This window comes from Sciurus carolinensis, chromosome 1, assembly GCF_902686445.1.
Source record: "Sciurus carolinensis chromosome 1, mSciCar1.2, whole genome shotgun sequence".
Taxonomy (NCBI): Eukaryota; Metazoa; Chordata; class Mammalia; order Rodentia; family Sciuridae; genus Sciurus; species Sciurus carolinensis.
The window spans coordinates 73405680-73418684 of record NC_062213.1 but is presented as its reverse complement, the minus strand read 5'-3'; the positions used below and the strand labels follow the sequence as shown (position 1 = coordinate 73418684).

The 13005-nt window shown below is 40.0% G+C and overlaps 1 pseudogene; it reads right to left on the bottom strand.

Moving 5' to 3' along the window:
* Positions 1-260: 260 nt before the first annotated feature.
* Positions 261-1404, bottom strand: LOC124983840 (heterogeneous nuclear ribonucleoprotein F-like; annotated as a pseudogene).
* Positions 1405-13005: the final 11601 nt, after the last annotated feature.

Below are 13005 nucleotides of genomic sequence, written 5' to 3'. Positions count from 1 at the left end.
TTTACTCAATATCATATACTAGAAGAAAGTTTGCCCGAGAAAGGACCAAAGAGGTAATTTTTTAATCCAGATATCACAAACTCCTGATACGAAATGGGTCCCACAGCTTCCTCTAGTTATAAACTGCTTTTCACTGCTTGTTGGCTGTGGTGAAAATTTGATTGAAATAACTCAAATGTTCCTACAAAACTAGTCTTCTTCATCCATGCTGTTCTGACTGCTGTAGCCAGCCCATAACAGCCCCTCACTGCAGGGCTCCTCTACAGGGGCCTGGGGCTCCTATGTCCCCATCCCTGCATCACCTGATTGCTATAATCCCCATCACTGACCCCTGTTGTGGAATTTGGGAACAGTTCTATGTGTCTGTGTTGCATGATGGTCCTGTATTTTGACATAGCCTCTACAACTTATTCGTAGTGGCAAATTCAGCATCTGCTTTTCCTATCATTCCTCCATCAGGGCCAGTCTCAATACGGACTCTCACCGGGTTGAGTGGAGAGAAGTTGTCCATATTGTTCTCAGTTGCTTTGCAGGCCAGGCATCCCACCCCTTATGGATACAGTGGCCAGTGGTGCTCTCCACAGTGAATTCGCCATCTCCATGTCTACAGTCATATCTGGAGACAAGCTGAGGCCTCTCCCAAATGGTTGTTGGGGAAGCTGCAGCCACCACTGAGGCAGCTGTACTTCTTCGAGCCTCTTTAGCTTGCCCAGTAGGTACCAGACTTTATCATCTCCAGGTCTGCCCACTTCACAATGCCAATGCACTTCTGGTCTGTTCCTGGCCAGTCATAGGGCCCCAGCCACTGCATGGACATAAATTTAGAGACAGATCAGAGGATGATTTAACTCCCTCCTGACTACTTTTAAACACTTTGATATACCTATATTCTAATCTCTCCTTGTGCTTCTCTAAAACTTTCTCAGCTAACTCCTGTGAGGCAAACTGTACCTGGACTCCCCTGTAACTTGCCTTCAGGGTTCACAGGTAACATTGATCCCATTTGGCAAGATTTCCAGCCTTCAAAAGAACTGAATGATTTCTTCCTTTGTATATCCAAATGGGACTCCCTGAGCTGCAGGAAGGTATCATCTGTAGTGTCAGAGTTGGTAGGACCACTGTGCTTCAACACCAAATCTGTCTTAGTTCTGTGTGACTTGAACACCTCAAAGCACCAGTGTCCCATGCTTTCCCTGTCTTTTCAGAGTTATCTTTTTTTAACATCATCTTCTGATTCGAGTTCAACAAAAGCCTCACCACTCCTCCTGCCTTCTCTAGTGTAAATGAAATGGACACCAGAGACCCCAGTGTGAATTGTGCAGTCAGAAAGTTCTGTATGTCCTGAATTGAGCAGGAACAGGACAGGCCATGGAGCTTGACCACGAAACCTTCCACTTCCTTCATGGACAATTGACAGGGCAGATGTCACACAAGCTTGGGCACAGGTTTCTGTGGCTTAAGGAACAATCATGGATGCCTTCAGTGGGAGACACTTAGAGTAGGTAAAAAATTGTCCTCTGAAGAAGGTAGGACTGATTTTGAATTTTATCAAGTAGTACAACTTGGGCCAGAGAAGCCCCAATTCTACCTGATGCTTAAAAATGCAGAGGACTCTGGGGAAAGTCTAGGTGCTTGTTCTTTTTTCCCTTAACCTTCTTAAAGAAGACATGGTACAGTCCTGCTTCCATGATGGAATCAGAAGAATGCCTGTTTTGTGTTCTATCTTTTCTTTTTTTCTTTCTTTTTGGTAGTGGGGATTGAATTCAGGGGTGCTTAACCACTGAGCCACATCTCCAGTCCTTTTTATTTTTTATTTTTTTAGACAGGTTCTCACTAAGTTGCTGAGCCTGTCCTTGAATTTGTAATCCTTCTTCCTCAGCCTCCTGAGTTGCTGGAATTACAAGTGTGCACCACTATGCCTGACATATTTTCTATCATTCTTGAGAATATTTCCAACACAATTCTAGATTGACAGTTAATTTTCTCTCCACCTTTGATGACAAAATTCCACTATTTTTCAGTTTTATTCTTTCTGATGGAAGACTGCTTTCGGACTATTGTCATTTTGTGGTAGATGCTTTGTCTTTTCTTCCCCCATCCTTTTTTGTTTGTTACTGGGGATTTAACCTAGGGATACTCAACCTCTAAGCCACATCTCTAGCCCTTTATATTTAGTTTTTTTTTTTTTTTTTTTAATTTTGAGACAGGGTCTTGTTGAGTTGCTGAGGGCCTTGCTAAGTTGCTGAGGCTGGCTTTGAAATTGCAATCCCCCTGCTTCAGCCTCTCAAGCTGCTTGGATTATAGGTATGTGCCTCTGTGCCTAGAACTTTCTTTTTTCTTTTCTGTTGTTTTGAACATTTTCTCTGGATTTGGTGTTTTATAGTTTCACATGATGTATCTAGAGTATATGATTTTTTTTTGAGAAATTATTCTTCTTGGCATGCATGATAATTCCTGTTCCTGTGGATTCATGTCTTTCATTAAGTCTAGCATTTTCTTAGCTCTTATATCTTCACACAGTCTCTCCTCCATTCTTTCTGTTCTCTATTGTAGAACTCTGGATGTACATTAGAACTTCTCATTCTTTCTTTCCTTTCTCTTAACTGTTTTCTATTTTTTTTATCTTATTGTGAGTGTTTTCTTCAGAACAATCTCCAGTTCACTGATCTTTTCTTGTTTCATGTTTATTTTTCACTTTCACCTGTTAGACTATCATCTTTGTATACATATATGTATATATGTATATTTTAATGTATCCTATGGTTTAATTAAATGTAGCTTTATTTTTATAAATTCTACTTGGTTCATTGTGAAATCTATTTGGTCTTTTAGTCCCCCCTCTTTTTTGTGGTACTAGGGATTGGACCCAGGAATGCTTTACCACAGAACTACACCCTCCACTCTTTTTATTTTTTATTTTGAGAGAGGATATTGCTAAGTTGTTCAGATTGGCCTTGAACTTGAGATCTTCCCGCCTCAGTCTCCCTGATAGCTTGGATTACAGGTATGTGTCACCACATCCAGCTGTTTGGTCATTTTTGATAATCCCCTTTTCCTTGCTCATTTTTTTTAATCATTTTTTAGATTTTTTGACATTTCATACATAATTTTATTGATTATTTTTGTTTTTGTGTTTTAATTGTGGTAAAATGTACATAAGCATAACATTTACCATATTAACTAATTTGAAGTGTATAATTCAGTGGCATTAAAGACATTCACATTGAACATAGTTATTTAATATTCTCTATCTGATAATTCTAATATTTGAAATATTTGAGGTTTAAATGATGTTTGCTCTTTTCTGTTAACTCTTACTTATGGTTGTTGGTTACCTATATAGGTTTGGTAATTTCTTTCTCCTTTTTGAAACTTATATTCAATTGAACTTAACCTGTAGTAATCTTTGCAGGACTGGGTAATTTGTTCTTTGTTCTGGAGAGGATTGACATTTCCCTGTGCCAGACATTTATTTTCTCTATTTGGGGTGTTTAGGATTGTCTGAACTGGGCACAGAGGTGCAATCTCTGTAATCCTAGCGTCTCAAGAGACTGAGGCAGGAGGATCGAAAATTTAAAGCCAGCCTCAGCAACTTAGCAAGGCACTAAGCAACTTAGCAAGACCCTGTTTCAAAACAAAAAATAAAAAGGGTTGGGGATGTGACTCAGTGGTTAAGTGCCCCTGGGTTCAACCTGCAGTACCACACGCACGTGTGCACACACACAAAATTAAATAAATAAAAAAAATAAAATAATCTGGGCAGTGAAAATTTGAACCTGAGACTCACATGTAAGCATGTCCTTAGCAACTCTTCAGGAAAGACCATTGTTATGGTTTGGTATGAAGTGTTCCCCTCAAAGCTCCTGTGTAGCTGCAGGAATATTCAGAGGTAAAACGATTAGATTTGGAGAGCTGTAAACTAATCATGCCATCCTAGTCTGAATGGACTGACTAGTAGTAACTGTAGGCAGGTGGGGCATGGCTGGGGGAGTAGGGTCAAGGGGGTGTGTCCTGGAAAGGTGCATCCTTCCTGTGGCCCCTTCTCCTCTCTCTCTCTCTGCTTCCTTGCTGCCTTAGGGGGGAGCAGCTTTTCTCTCCTATAAGCCCTTTTGCATGATGTTTTGCCTCACCTTGGGCCTAGAGTAATGGAGTTGTCTATCTATGGATAGAGACATCTGAATCCATGAACCAAAACAAACTTTTCCTCCTTTAAGTTGTTCTAGTCAGCTGATGCAAAAACTGACTAGAGCCACCATTATTGTTGTTTTTATTACTATTACTAATATTGATAATATTTTCCACTGGAGCTGTAGTAGAGACAAATTTTCCTTTGGCTTGTTTTGCAAGAGGGTGTTTTTTTTTTCTAGTTCACACCTTCCCTGGAAAGTGAGTCTCTTTGAAGGTTTAAGCATTATGTAAGTCTCAGGTTTACCTGTTCTGTTTGTGCAGGCTCCAAAGTCCCTGTTTCCCTGAACGATCATGAAAGGTTTCTTAAAGGGTCACACACTAAGTATTTTAGGCTTATGGGGCATAATTGGTCAGTTGCAACCACTTAAATATACCACTATAGCACAAAAGTAGACATAGACCATTTGTAAATAAATGGGCATGACTGTGTATAATGACTGTGTATGATGAATGGCCATGTGTCAATAAAACTTTATTTATAAAAACAGGTGGTTGCTGGGGAGATAGCTCAGTCAGTAGAGTGCTTGCCTTGCAAGCACAAGGCCCTGGGTTCAATCCCCAGCACCGCGAAAATAAACAAAAAACAGGTGGTTGGCCTGCATGTTATTTTGACAACACTGCTCTAGAATTCTAGTATTAGCATTTGTTTCCTCAGTAGCCGCAACTCTTATTTTTTTGGGTGGAGTGGGGAGGTGCATGGTTTATTTTATTTTTACTTTTTATTATTTCTGGGAATTTCCTTTATTATCTTGAAGGTTAATATATTCATTTAGCTCACTTAGCATTTCAATTTATCCAGCATCTCAGTGTTTTGCAATGGAGGGATTTAAAAAAAAAAAAATGTGGTCTTCTATAGTTCCAGTAGCAAAATCCTACAATTTTTCTTTCCTCTTTAGTTGACATATGAGCTCAACAAAAATTCTTAAGTTAGCTAAATGACAGCCATCTGATTTTCCTTAAACATCTCCTGAGCCTTTTAACATCTTGTCACAACAATTTATAGCTTCTTTTGCCTCTGAGAACTTATAGTCTCAAAGTAGCAAGATTTCCATGAAAGATGCTAAGATTCTGACTTTTCTGTTATGTCAGAGGATGGAGTATACAGTCTCCACCTGACTTAACAATGATTAGACTTATGATTTTTTGACTTTATAATGATGTGAATGCATACCTGAGCAATTATTCAGTTTTTTCACTTTCAGTACAGTATTCAATAATTACATGAGGTAGTCAACCCCTTATGATAAAATGAATTTTTTATTAGATGATTTTGACCATCTGTAGATAAATGTAAATCTGAACTTATTTAAGGTAGGCTAGTCTAAGCCATGCTGTTTGATAGGTCAAGTGTACTACATGCATTTTTAACTTATAATCTTTTCAACTTAAGTATGATGATTTTATGGGGATATAAACCCCACTGTAAGTCAATAACCATCTGTAGAAGAGACTTGGGGGTGTTATGTGCGAATGTGGGTCTTGGAGAGATCTTTCAGTTTTGTTTATTGAACCTCTCCTCTGTGCCATTCACTGATCTGGGGCCCGAGAGTCAGGGGGAAAAGACAAGAAAATCCTTCTCTCTTGGACCTGGCATTCTTATAGGGAGAGACAAAAAAATAAATAAATGCATAATACTAGGGAAATATCAGAAAATGAGAGGGTTATGTTGAAAATCAAAGAAGTTGTTTTGATGACGAATGGCTGATAGGAGGTTACTGTTTCAGATTGGATGAGGGCGTTGGGATTCAGTAAGGAGGTGACATGGAAACTGGACTGGAATGGAGTAAAGGAACAAACCATGCAAAGATCATGGTCAGGGAGGGGAATATTTTTGGTATTTCCAGAAGATTGAGAGAATGCTAGTGTGGCTGAGATATAGTAGTGGAAAATGAGACAAAAGGAAACAAAGGAAAATGGGAATACGAGAAGCAGAGGGACCAACTCAGGAGTTCAGTGGAGAAACCTGGATGATAACTGTGTAGCAGTCCTAGAAAAACTTCTAAAACTTTTAAACGATGAATCCAAATTAGAGCAGGATGGCCAAAGGCCCAGTAAAGAGTGACTAGAGCAAGAAAGGGGCTATGAGACACACAGTATGTGACAGAGAACCTGGAAGATTTTCTCAGGATGGATGCATGTCTTTTAATCAGAAAAGAAGATGTCAGCAGAAATTGTGGGGAACGTAAGAATTTTATAAGAAGCTTGTTATTCAAATATGACATAAGCTGAAATGTGGCATGGTTTAGAGTGGATTATGTAATTTAAGGAGAGAGAATGCATTTGATTTTGGTGCATGGAATATTCTCCTTTGGGCAACAGAGGTTTAAAGACACATGGTCCAGTTGCTGCATTGAGATTTTTTTTAACAGCTTTATTGAGATAACATTAACATGAAAATTCTATATATTTAAGATGCACAACTTGATGTTATGATATATGTATACATTTTGAAATGATCACCATGATGAAGCTAATTAACATAACCATTGCCACTAATTGTTACTCTGTGTGTGTGTGTGCGTGTGTGTGTGTGTGTGTGTGAGAGAGAGAGAGAGAGAGAGAGAGAGAGAGAAAGAGAGAGAGAAAGAAAGAGAGAGAGAGGAAGGGAGATGATGCACTTTTCAGAGAGAGCAATCAGTGCTGTAGTGTGTAATATTTATGCAGCATCAGTAGTATTGTAGACGGGTTTTCCAAGTTTAAAGTTTTAGAGTCAACCTACATCAACAAAATAAGAAAGGCCCAGATATTGTTAAGGAAAGAAGTTAATGCTACAAACCTGGGAGCTTCAGAGATCTGCATACACCTGCCTATGGCTGGGAGGACAAAACCCTCCAGGGACAATCTTATCCCTGTCTTTGGTAGTAGTCTGAGGGGTGAGAGCTTGAGGGAGAATATAAATTTTAAAATTTTTGGTATGTTCTAAAACTTCTAAAACTCTCCGGATCATTTTTGTAAACTTGCTTTATAAAGAGTTATCCATAGTTCTTTTATTTCACAATATTTATGTTACATTTCCTACATTCCATATGCCAAGCACTGAAGAAGAGAACAAGAGAAAAATATCCCTGTCCTCATGTGGCTTATAAGCCACTAGGGAAGAATGTGCTTTTCTACAAACATCTTTAGCAATCAGGAAAATGCAAATCAAAACTACCCTGAGGTTTCATCTCACCAGTCAGAATGACAGTCATCAAGAATATATACAATAATGTGTTGGTGAGGTTGTGGGGAAAAAGTTACACTCATACATTGTTGGTGTGACTGTAAATTAGTACAACTACTCTAAAAGCAGTATGGAGATTCCTCAGAAAACTAGAATTGGAACTGCCGGGATGACCCAGCTATCCCACTCTTTGGTATTTATACAAAAGAATTAAAATCAGCATACTATAGTGATACGTGCATACCAGTGTTTACAGCAACACAATTCACAAGAGCCAAATTGTGGAACCTAGACGTGTACTCCTCAAAAGATGAATGGATAAAGAAAATGTGGCATATATACACAATAGAGTTTTACTCAGCCATAAAAAGAACAAAACTATGACATTTGCTGGTAACTGGATGGAACTGGAAAACATCACACTAGGTGAAATAAGTCAGACTCAGAAAGTCAAGGGTTGAAGGGTTTCTCTCATTCGAAAGCTAGAAAGAGATAAGGGATTAACAAAAAAAGGGATGAATCTAATAAAAAAATGAAGAACTATGGAATAGAAGAAGGGGATAGATGGGAAGGGAAAAGGGATGGAAAGGGGAGGAACTACAAAATGAAATTGACCAAATTATGCTGTGTGCATGTATGAATATATCACAGTGAATTCTACTTTTATATGTAATTATAATGTACCAGATTAAAAATAAATTAATAGAATATTTTAGAAAGATAATACATTAGAAAAAATAAATTAAAAAGAAAAATCACTAGAGTAGAGGAAAGGGATGGAGGAGGGAGGAGGAAAGGTAAAGGAGTAGTACTGAGGATTGAAATGGAGCAAAGTTTGTTATTTATACTAATGTTTATGACAAAATGATCTCAAAGCAATGTAAAACTATAATGGACTAGTAAAAACATAAACAAAACAATTTACTATTTGAAACAATCCTTAAACAAATAAAAAACTCTAAATTTAGCAAATTTCTTAATAAAAATATATTTAAAAAAAAAGACACAAGTTAAAGGAATGGGGTATCATTGACATCTCCATCACATTCAGCAACAGGAGGCTGTATGGCCCTGTATACTTTGGTGATTCCTGATTCTCTGTCTTCAGTGCAGATCTTGTTCCACAGTGTCAGTTCTACATGTAAGGGTGTCTAATGGACATCACAAACTCCATCTTCCTCCCTTCAGCTCCATCAAAACACACTCCCTTTTAGACATCTCCCTCCTCTTCTCCCATCCTCTCACCACCCAGGAGCAATCATTGGATGCTCATGCTTGCTGACTGTACCTCCTGAGTAGCTAGAACTCAACTTCCTGCCTAGATATGGTACCCACCACTCCTCAGTTACCATCTCTCACTTGGATTATTGCAACATGCTTTTCACTGCTCTCCAATTCATTTTCTACACAGCAGCCAGAGCCTTGTCTCAAACAAAAATGACCATCTCATCGATCTGCCTAAAGACATTCAAGCATGTCTTAGACTGTTCTGTGCTAACAGAGGAGAAATTTATGATGAACTCCAATTTGTTGGCTCACGGTTCTGGAGGCTGGGAAGTCCAGGATCAAGTCTGGCATCAGAGGGGACATTTTGCTGTATCATCTTTTGGTGGAAGGCAGGAGGTTAAAAGCACAAAAGAATGAACCTATTCCCACAGCCCTATTCCCTGGGGTCCTACATTCTTGGTTCAAATCTTGATACTACTCCTTCCTTGAGCGAGTTATTTAACTTCTTGTAAGCTCAGTGAGCAGCTGTGAGATGGGGACCATGGTGAACTTACCTTGTGGGTTGTTAGAGACGTGTGTTATGCCCTGTAGCACCTGGCACTCTATCTCTCACCACTGGGTCTCAGCTTATTAAGTCTCTGCATGGCCTCCCTCCCCGCTTTGCTTTTGTATCTCCCCTTGCTCCATCTCCATGACAAACACCTACTTCCATTGTCATCCTGGTAGATTGTCTGCTACACTATGGAAACCACTCTACAACATTCCCAGTGTTCCCTACAGTGCTCAGCAATGGGAGGGCTCAGTAAAAAATGAGGAATGCTTAAGACAGATGCAGAAGTCAGTTAATCTGGCTTGACCTTGGGAAGAATGTTCTGACCTTGAGGTCTCAGGGACCTTCGAACACCGGAGCAAGACAGCTTCATTTCTGGCAATGCACTAGTCATTGTATAATTTAGAAGATCTTTAGTAAGTATATTCCTTCACTGATTCTTAAAAATACTGGTTTCTTCACTATATGACCCAGCTATACCACAAAGAATTTAGGGTAATTCTGGGATGGCATTAAAATTTATCCTGAAGGACCAGGCACATGGGACATGCCTATAATCCCAGTGGCTCAGAAGACTGAGACAGGAGGATCACGAGTTCAACACCAGCCTCAGCAAAAGTGAGGCACTAAGTAACTCAGTGAGACCCTGTCTCTAATACAAAAAAAAAAAAAAAAAAAAAAAAATGTCTGAGGATGTGGCTCAGTGGTTGAGTGCCCCTGAGTTCAATCCCTGGTACCCCCCATAAAAAATTACCCTGAAGAATCAAAGTCATCTTACTATAGTGATACATGCATACCCGTGTTTATAGCAGCACAATACACAACAGCCAAACTATAGAACCAGCCTAAGCGTCCATCAACCAATGAATGGATAAAGAAAATGTAGTATATACCCACAATGGAGTTTTATTCAGTCATCAAGAAAAATGAAATCATGTCATTTTCAGGAAAATGGATGGAACCATCATGTTAAGTAAATAAGTCAAATTGAGAAGGTTAAGGGTTGTATGTTTTCTCTCATGCAGAAGCTAGAGAGGAAAAAAGGAAAACAAAGGTGGGGGTGGGTCCCCTAAAACAAAGGGAGATCAGTAGAGGAAAAGGACCAAGGGTGGGAAGCAGGGAGGAAGGGGAAAATTGCTGGGGAGTGATATTGGTCAAATTATATCATTAAATTGTGTGCATGTATGAATATGTAATAATAAATGCCTATGTACAACTATAACACACAACTATAAAAATGTGGGAAAAATGCTGGTTTCTCAGTCGTATTTCTAACTTTAATAACAATAGAAGACATGTCTCTACATCTGAATGATGGAACCACTTCTATCAGAAAATCTTCAGGCAGGTTTAGGGCTGAATTTGCAGAGTGCCAGTTAGTCTTTGGTAGGCAGTGTCTCTGCCTGGAAAATGCCTTCCATTAAGGAGCAGTGTTATTTATTCACAATGCCCCCATGTAAACCTGCCACAGGACCAGCCTTTCTCTTGAAGGGAGGAGTTCCCAGCTGAGACTGGTAGACCCCTCTCACTGTGTGACATGAGCTCAGACAGTGATTTGGCTCCTTTAAGAACTTGGACAGGCTGCTGGAGTTCCGAGCTCCCACTGCTCACAGCCAGCAGCAGAGCCCAGCTGTCTGCAGCCCCGAGGGGACTTCACTGTGTTTACACGGATGGTCATATGGTAACCTCTTCCAGCTCACGGGCAGGCTGCACAGTTACCTCATCTGCAGTCCAATGACCTCATCCACGTAAAATGTAGCAAGTGGGAACTGGGAGCAGAGTGGGGCTGGCTTCTCAGTGGAGCCCAGAAGAAGCTGTTCTCCATGTGGACTCAGGGAATCAGCCCTAGAGCTGTCCACTTAGTAATCATTCCCAGCCTGAGCTGACTCAGAGCCAAGTGGACGCCTTCTCCTGGGAGTGGAGCTGGGAGGCGCCTGTGCAGACATGTGTGTGCCCATACCTGGGACTTGCTTATCTCAGGTGATTCCTCCGCCCCCGCCCCAGTTGGGCCACTGGGTACAAGTTGCTGTTGCCCCAGATTCTTAGGCAGGAACCTCCAAAATGTTGTTGCACAAACAGGATGCAAAACACCACAAAGGGAGAGAAAAAGGCACATGATGTTCTACCTTGGGGGCGGAAGCATCACTAGATATTGTTTTTATTGTTTATCACTATCTTTGAATTATATTTGTTCTCCCCCTCCAAAAAATATTGCATGTGATGACTAGGAATATAAAATAAATTACCTTTGCCATAGGCTGCTGGGTTTATTAGCCCCTTTCAAGCTCTTCACCATGTAAAGGACAGGTTGACCTACAGTTGTCTCCTCCTTCCAGCAGGCTCCCTCTCTCTCTCCCTCTCTCTGTAACAGGAGCTCTGCTATTTGTGCATTTAACAGTTTAACCCTTTGAGTCAATCCAGGACTCTGTATTCTTTCTGGGATTTCTTTTGGGATGGCATTAAATTTTTTTCCGGCTTTATTGAGATACATCTGACATTTAAGAATGTATATATTTATCATGTACGACACCATGTTTCAATATATGTATACATTGTGAAATGATTACCACAATCAAGCTGATTATCCTGCCTATTATTTCACATACTTACCACTGTGTGTGTGAGTGTGGTAAGAACATGTAAGATCTACTCTCTAAGGCATTTCATGTATAAAATACATTATTATTAACTGTAGTTACCATGCTGTACAATAGATCTTCAGAACTTATTCATCCTGTCTCACTGAGCCTTCATCCTCTTTGACCAGGCATCTTACATTGTAAGGCAGTTGATTCATGTTATACACATTTTGCACACGCACACACACACACACACACACACACACACACACACACATATATATATAAAGCAGATGAAAAAACAAGCCCAGGAAATAAAATGGAAAGAACAACACAAAAGTTAAATAGCCCTAGAGGTCAAGAATTTATTTGGATTAGCTCTGCACAGCAAAAAGACTCTTAAAGGGGGGACTGCCCATCTTAAAGAGCAAATGTTAATAAACTTACAGTCATCCCCCTGACTACATGGAGCTCAATTAGCAATACAGGACCCATTGCCCTTGTTCTTTAAATGCAGGACAAAACCAGTTATTAGTGTGGTATCTAAGTCTTGTGGGGGCGGGAGGCAAAGTCATGGCTATAATGAGCAAAAAAGCAGGGGTCATTATTTTGATGGTGTGTTTGCTGTTGACTCCTGGTTGTGCACTTGACATATTCTTTCTTATTAGCAAGCTTGGAGCAGCAGTGGAGACTGTTCAAATGATTTTCCCAAAATCTAAGCCCTAGGACAGTCCTCCTACATGTAGATGAATACCCCGTAAGCAAATTGCCTCCCAACCTGTCCAAAATCACCTCTGCTGCTGGCAAATGGCTTTTCAGAGTAAGGTAAGCACTGCAGAGAACCCGAGGCTGTATATTTAAACAATTACAGGCCTGTGTGTATCTCAGCCTCCTGCTGCATGGTCCCAAGCAAGATGGTGTAATATGTGCATTTTACATATCAATAGCAGAGGAGGCTGTTTCCAGATGGCTGTACCTATTTCAAAGCCACCTTTTTATTCAGAAGGAAGACTGTGTGACCTCCCTCCAAGTAAATGTGTTTTGTAAGCCCTGGGAATGAATGCTTAAAAAATGGTCCTGGGCTATATTTCATGTCCAGTCCAACGTGTTGTGTGTGCACAGCTGTTCAGGGCTGGCATGTGGTAGCATATTAAAAGGAAGATTACCATTTCCAATTTTTTCCCCTTCTGAAAGCTTGATATGCATATATGAAACTTGTGGAAAAAAATAGGCATAATGAGACAGGGAAGCTGGGTCTCAAGGCACTAGTCGGTGCACATCTGGAGTTTGTAGCATTC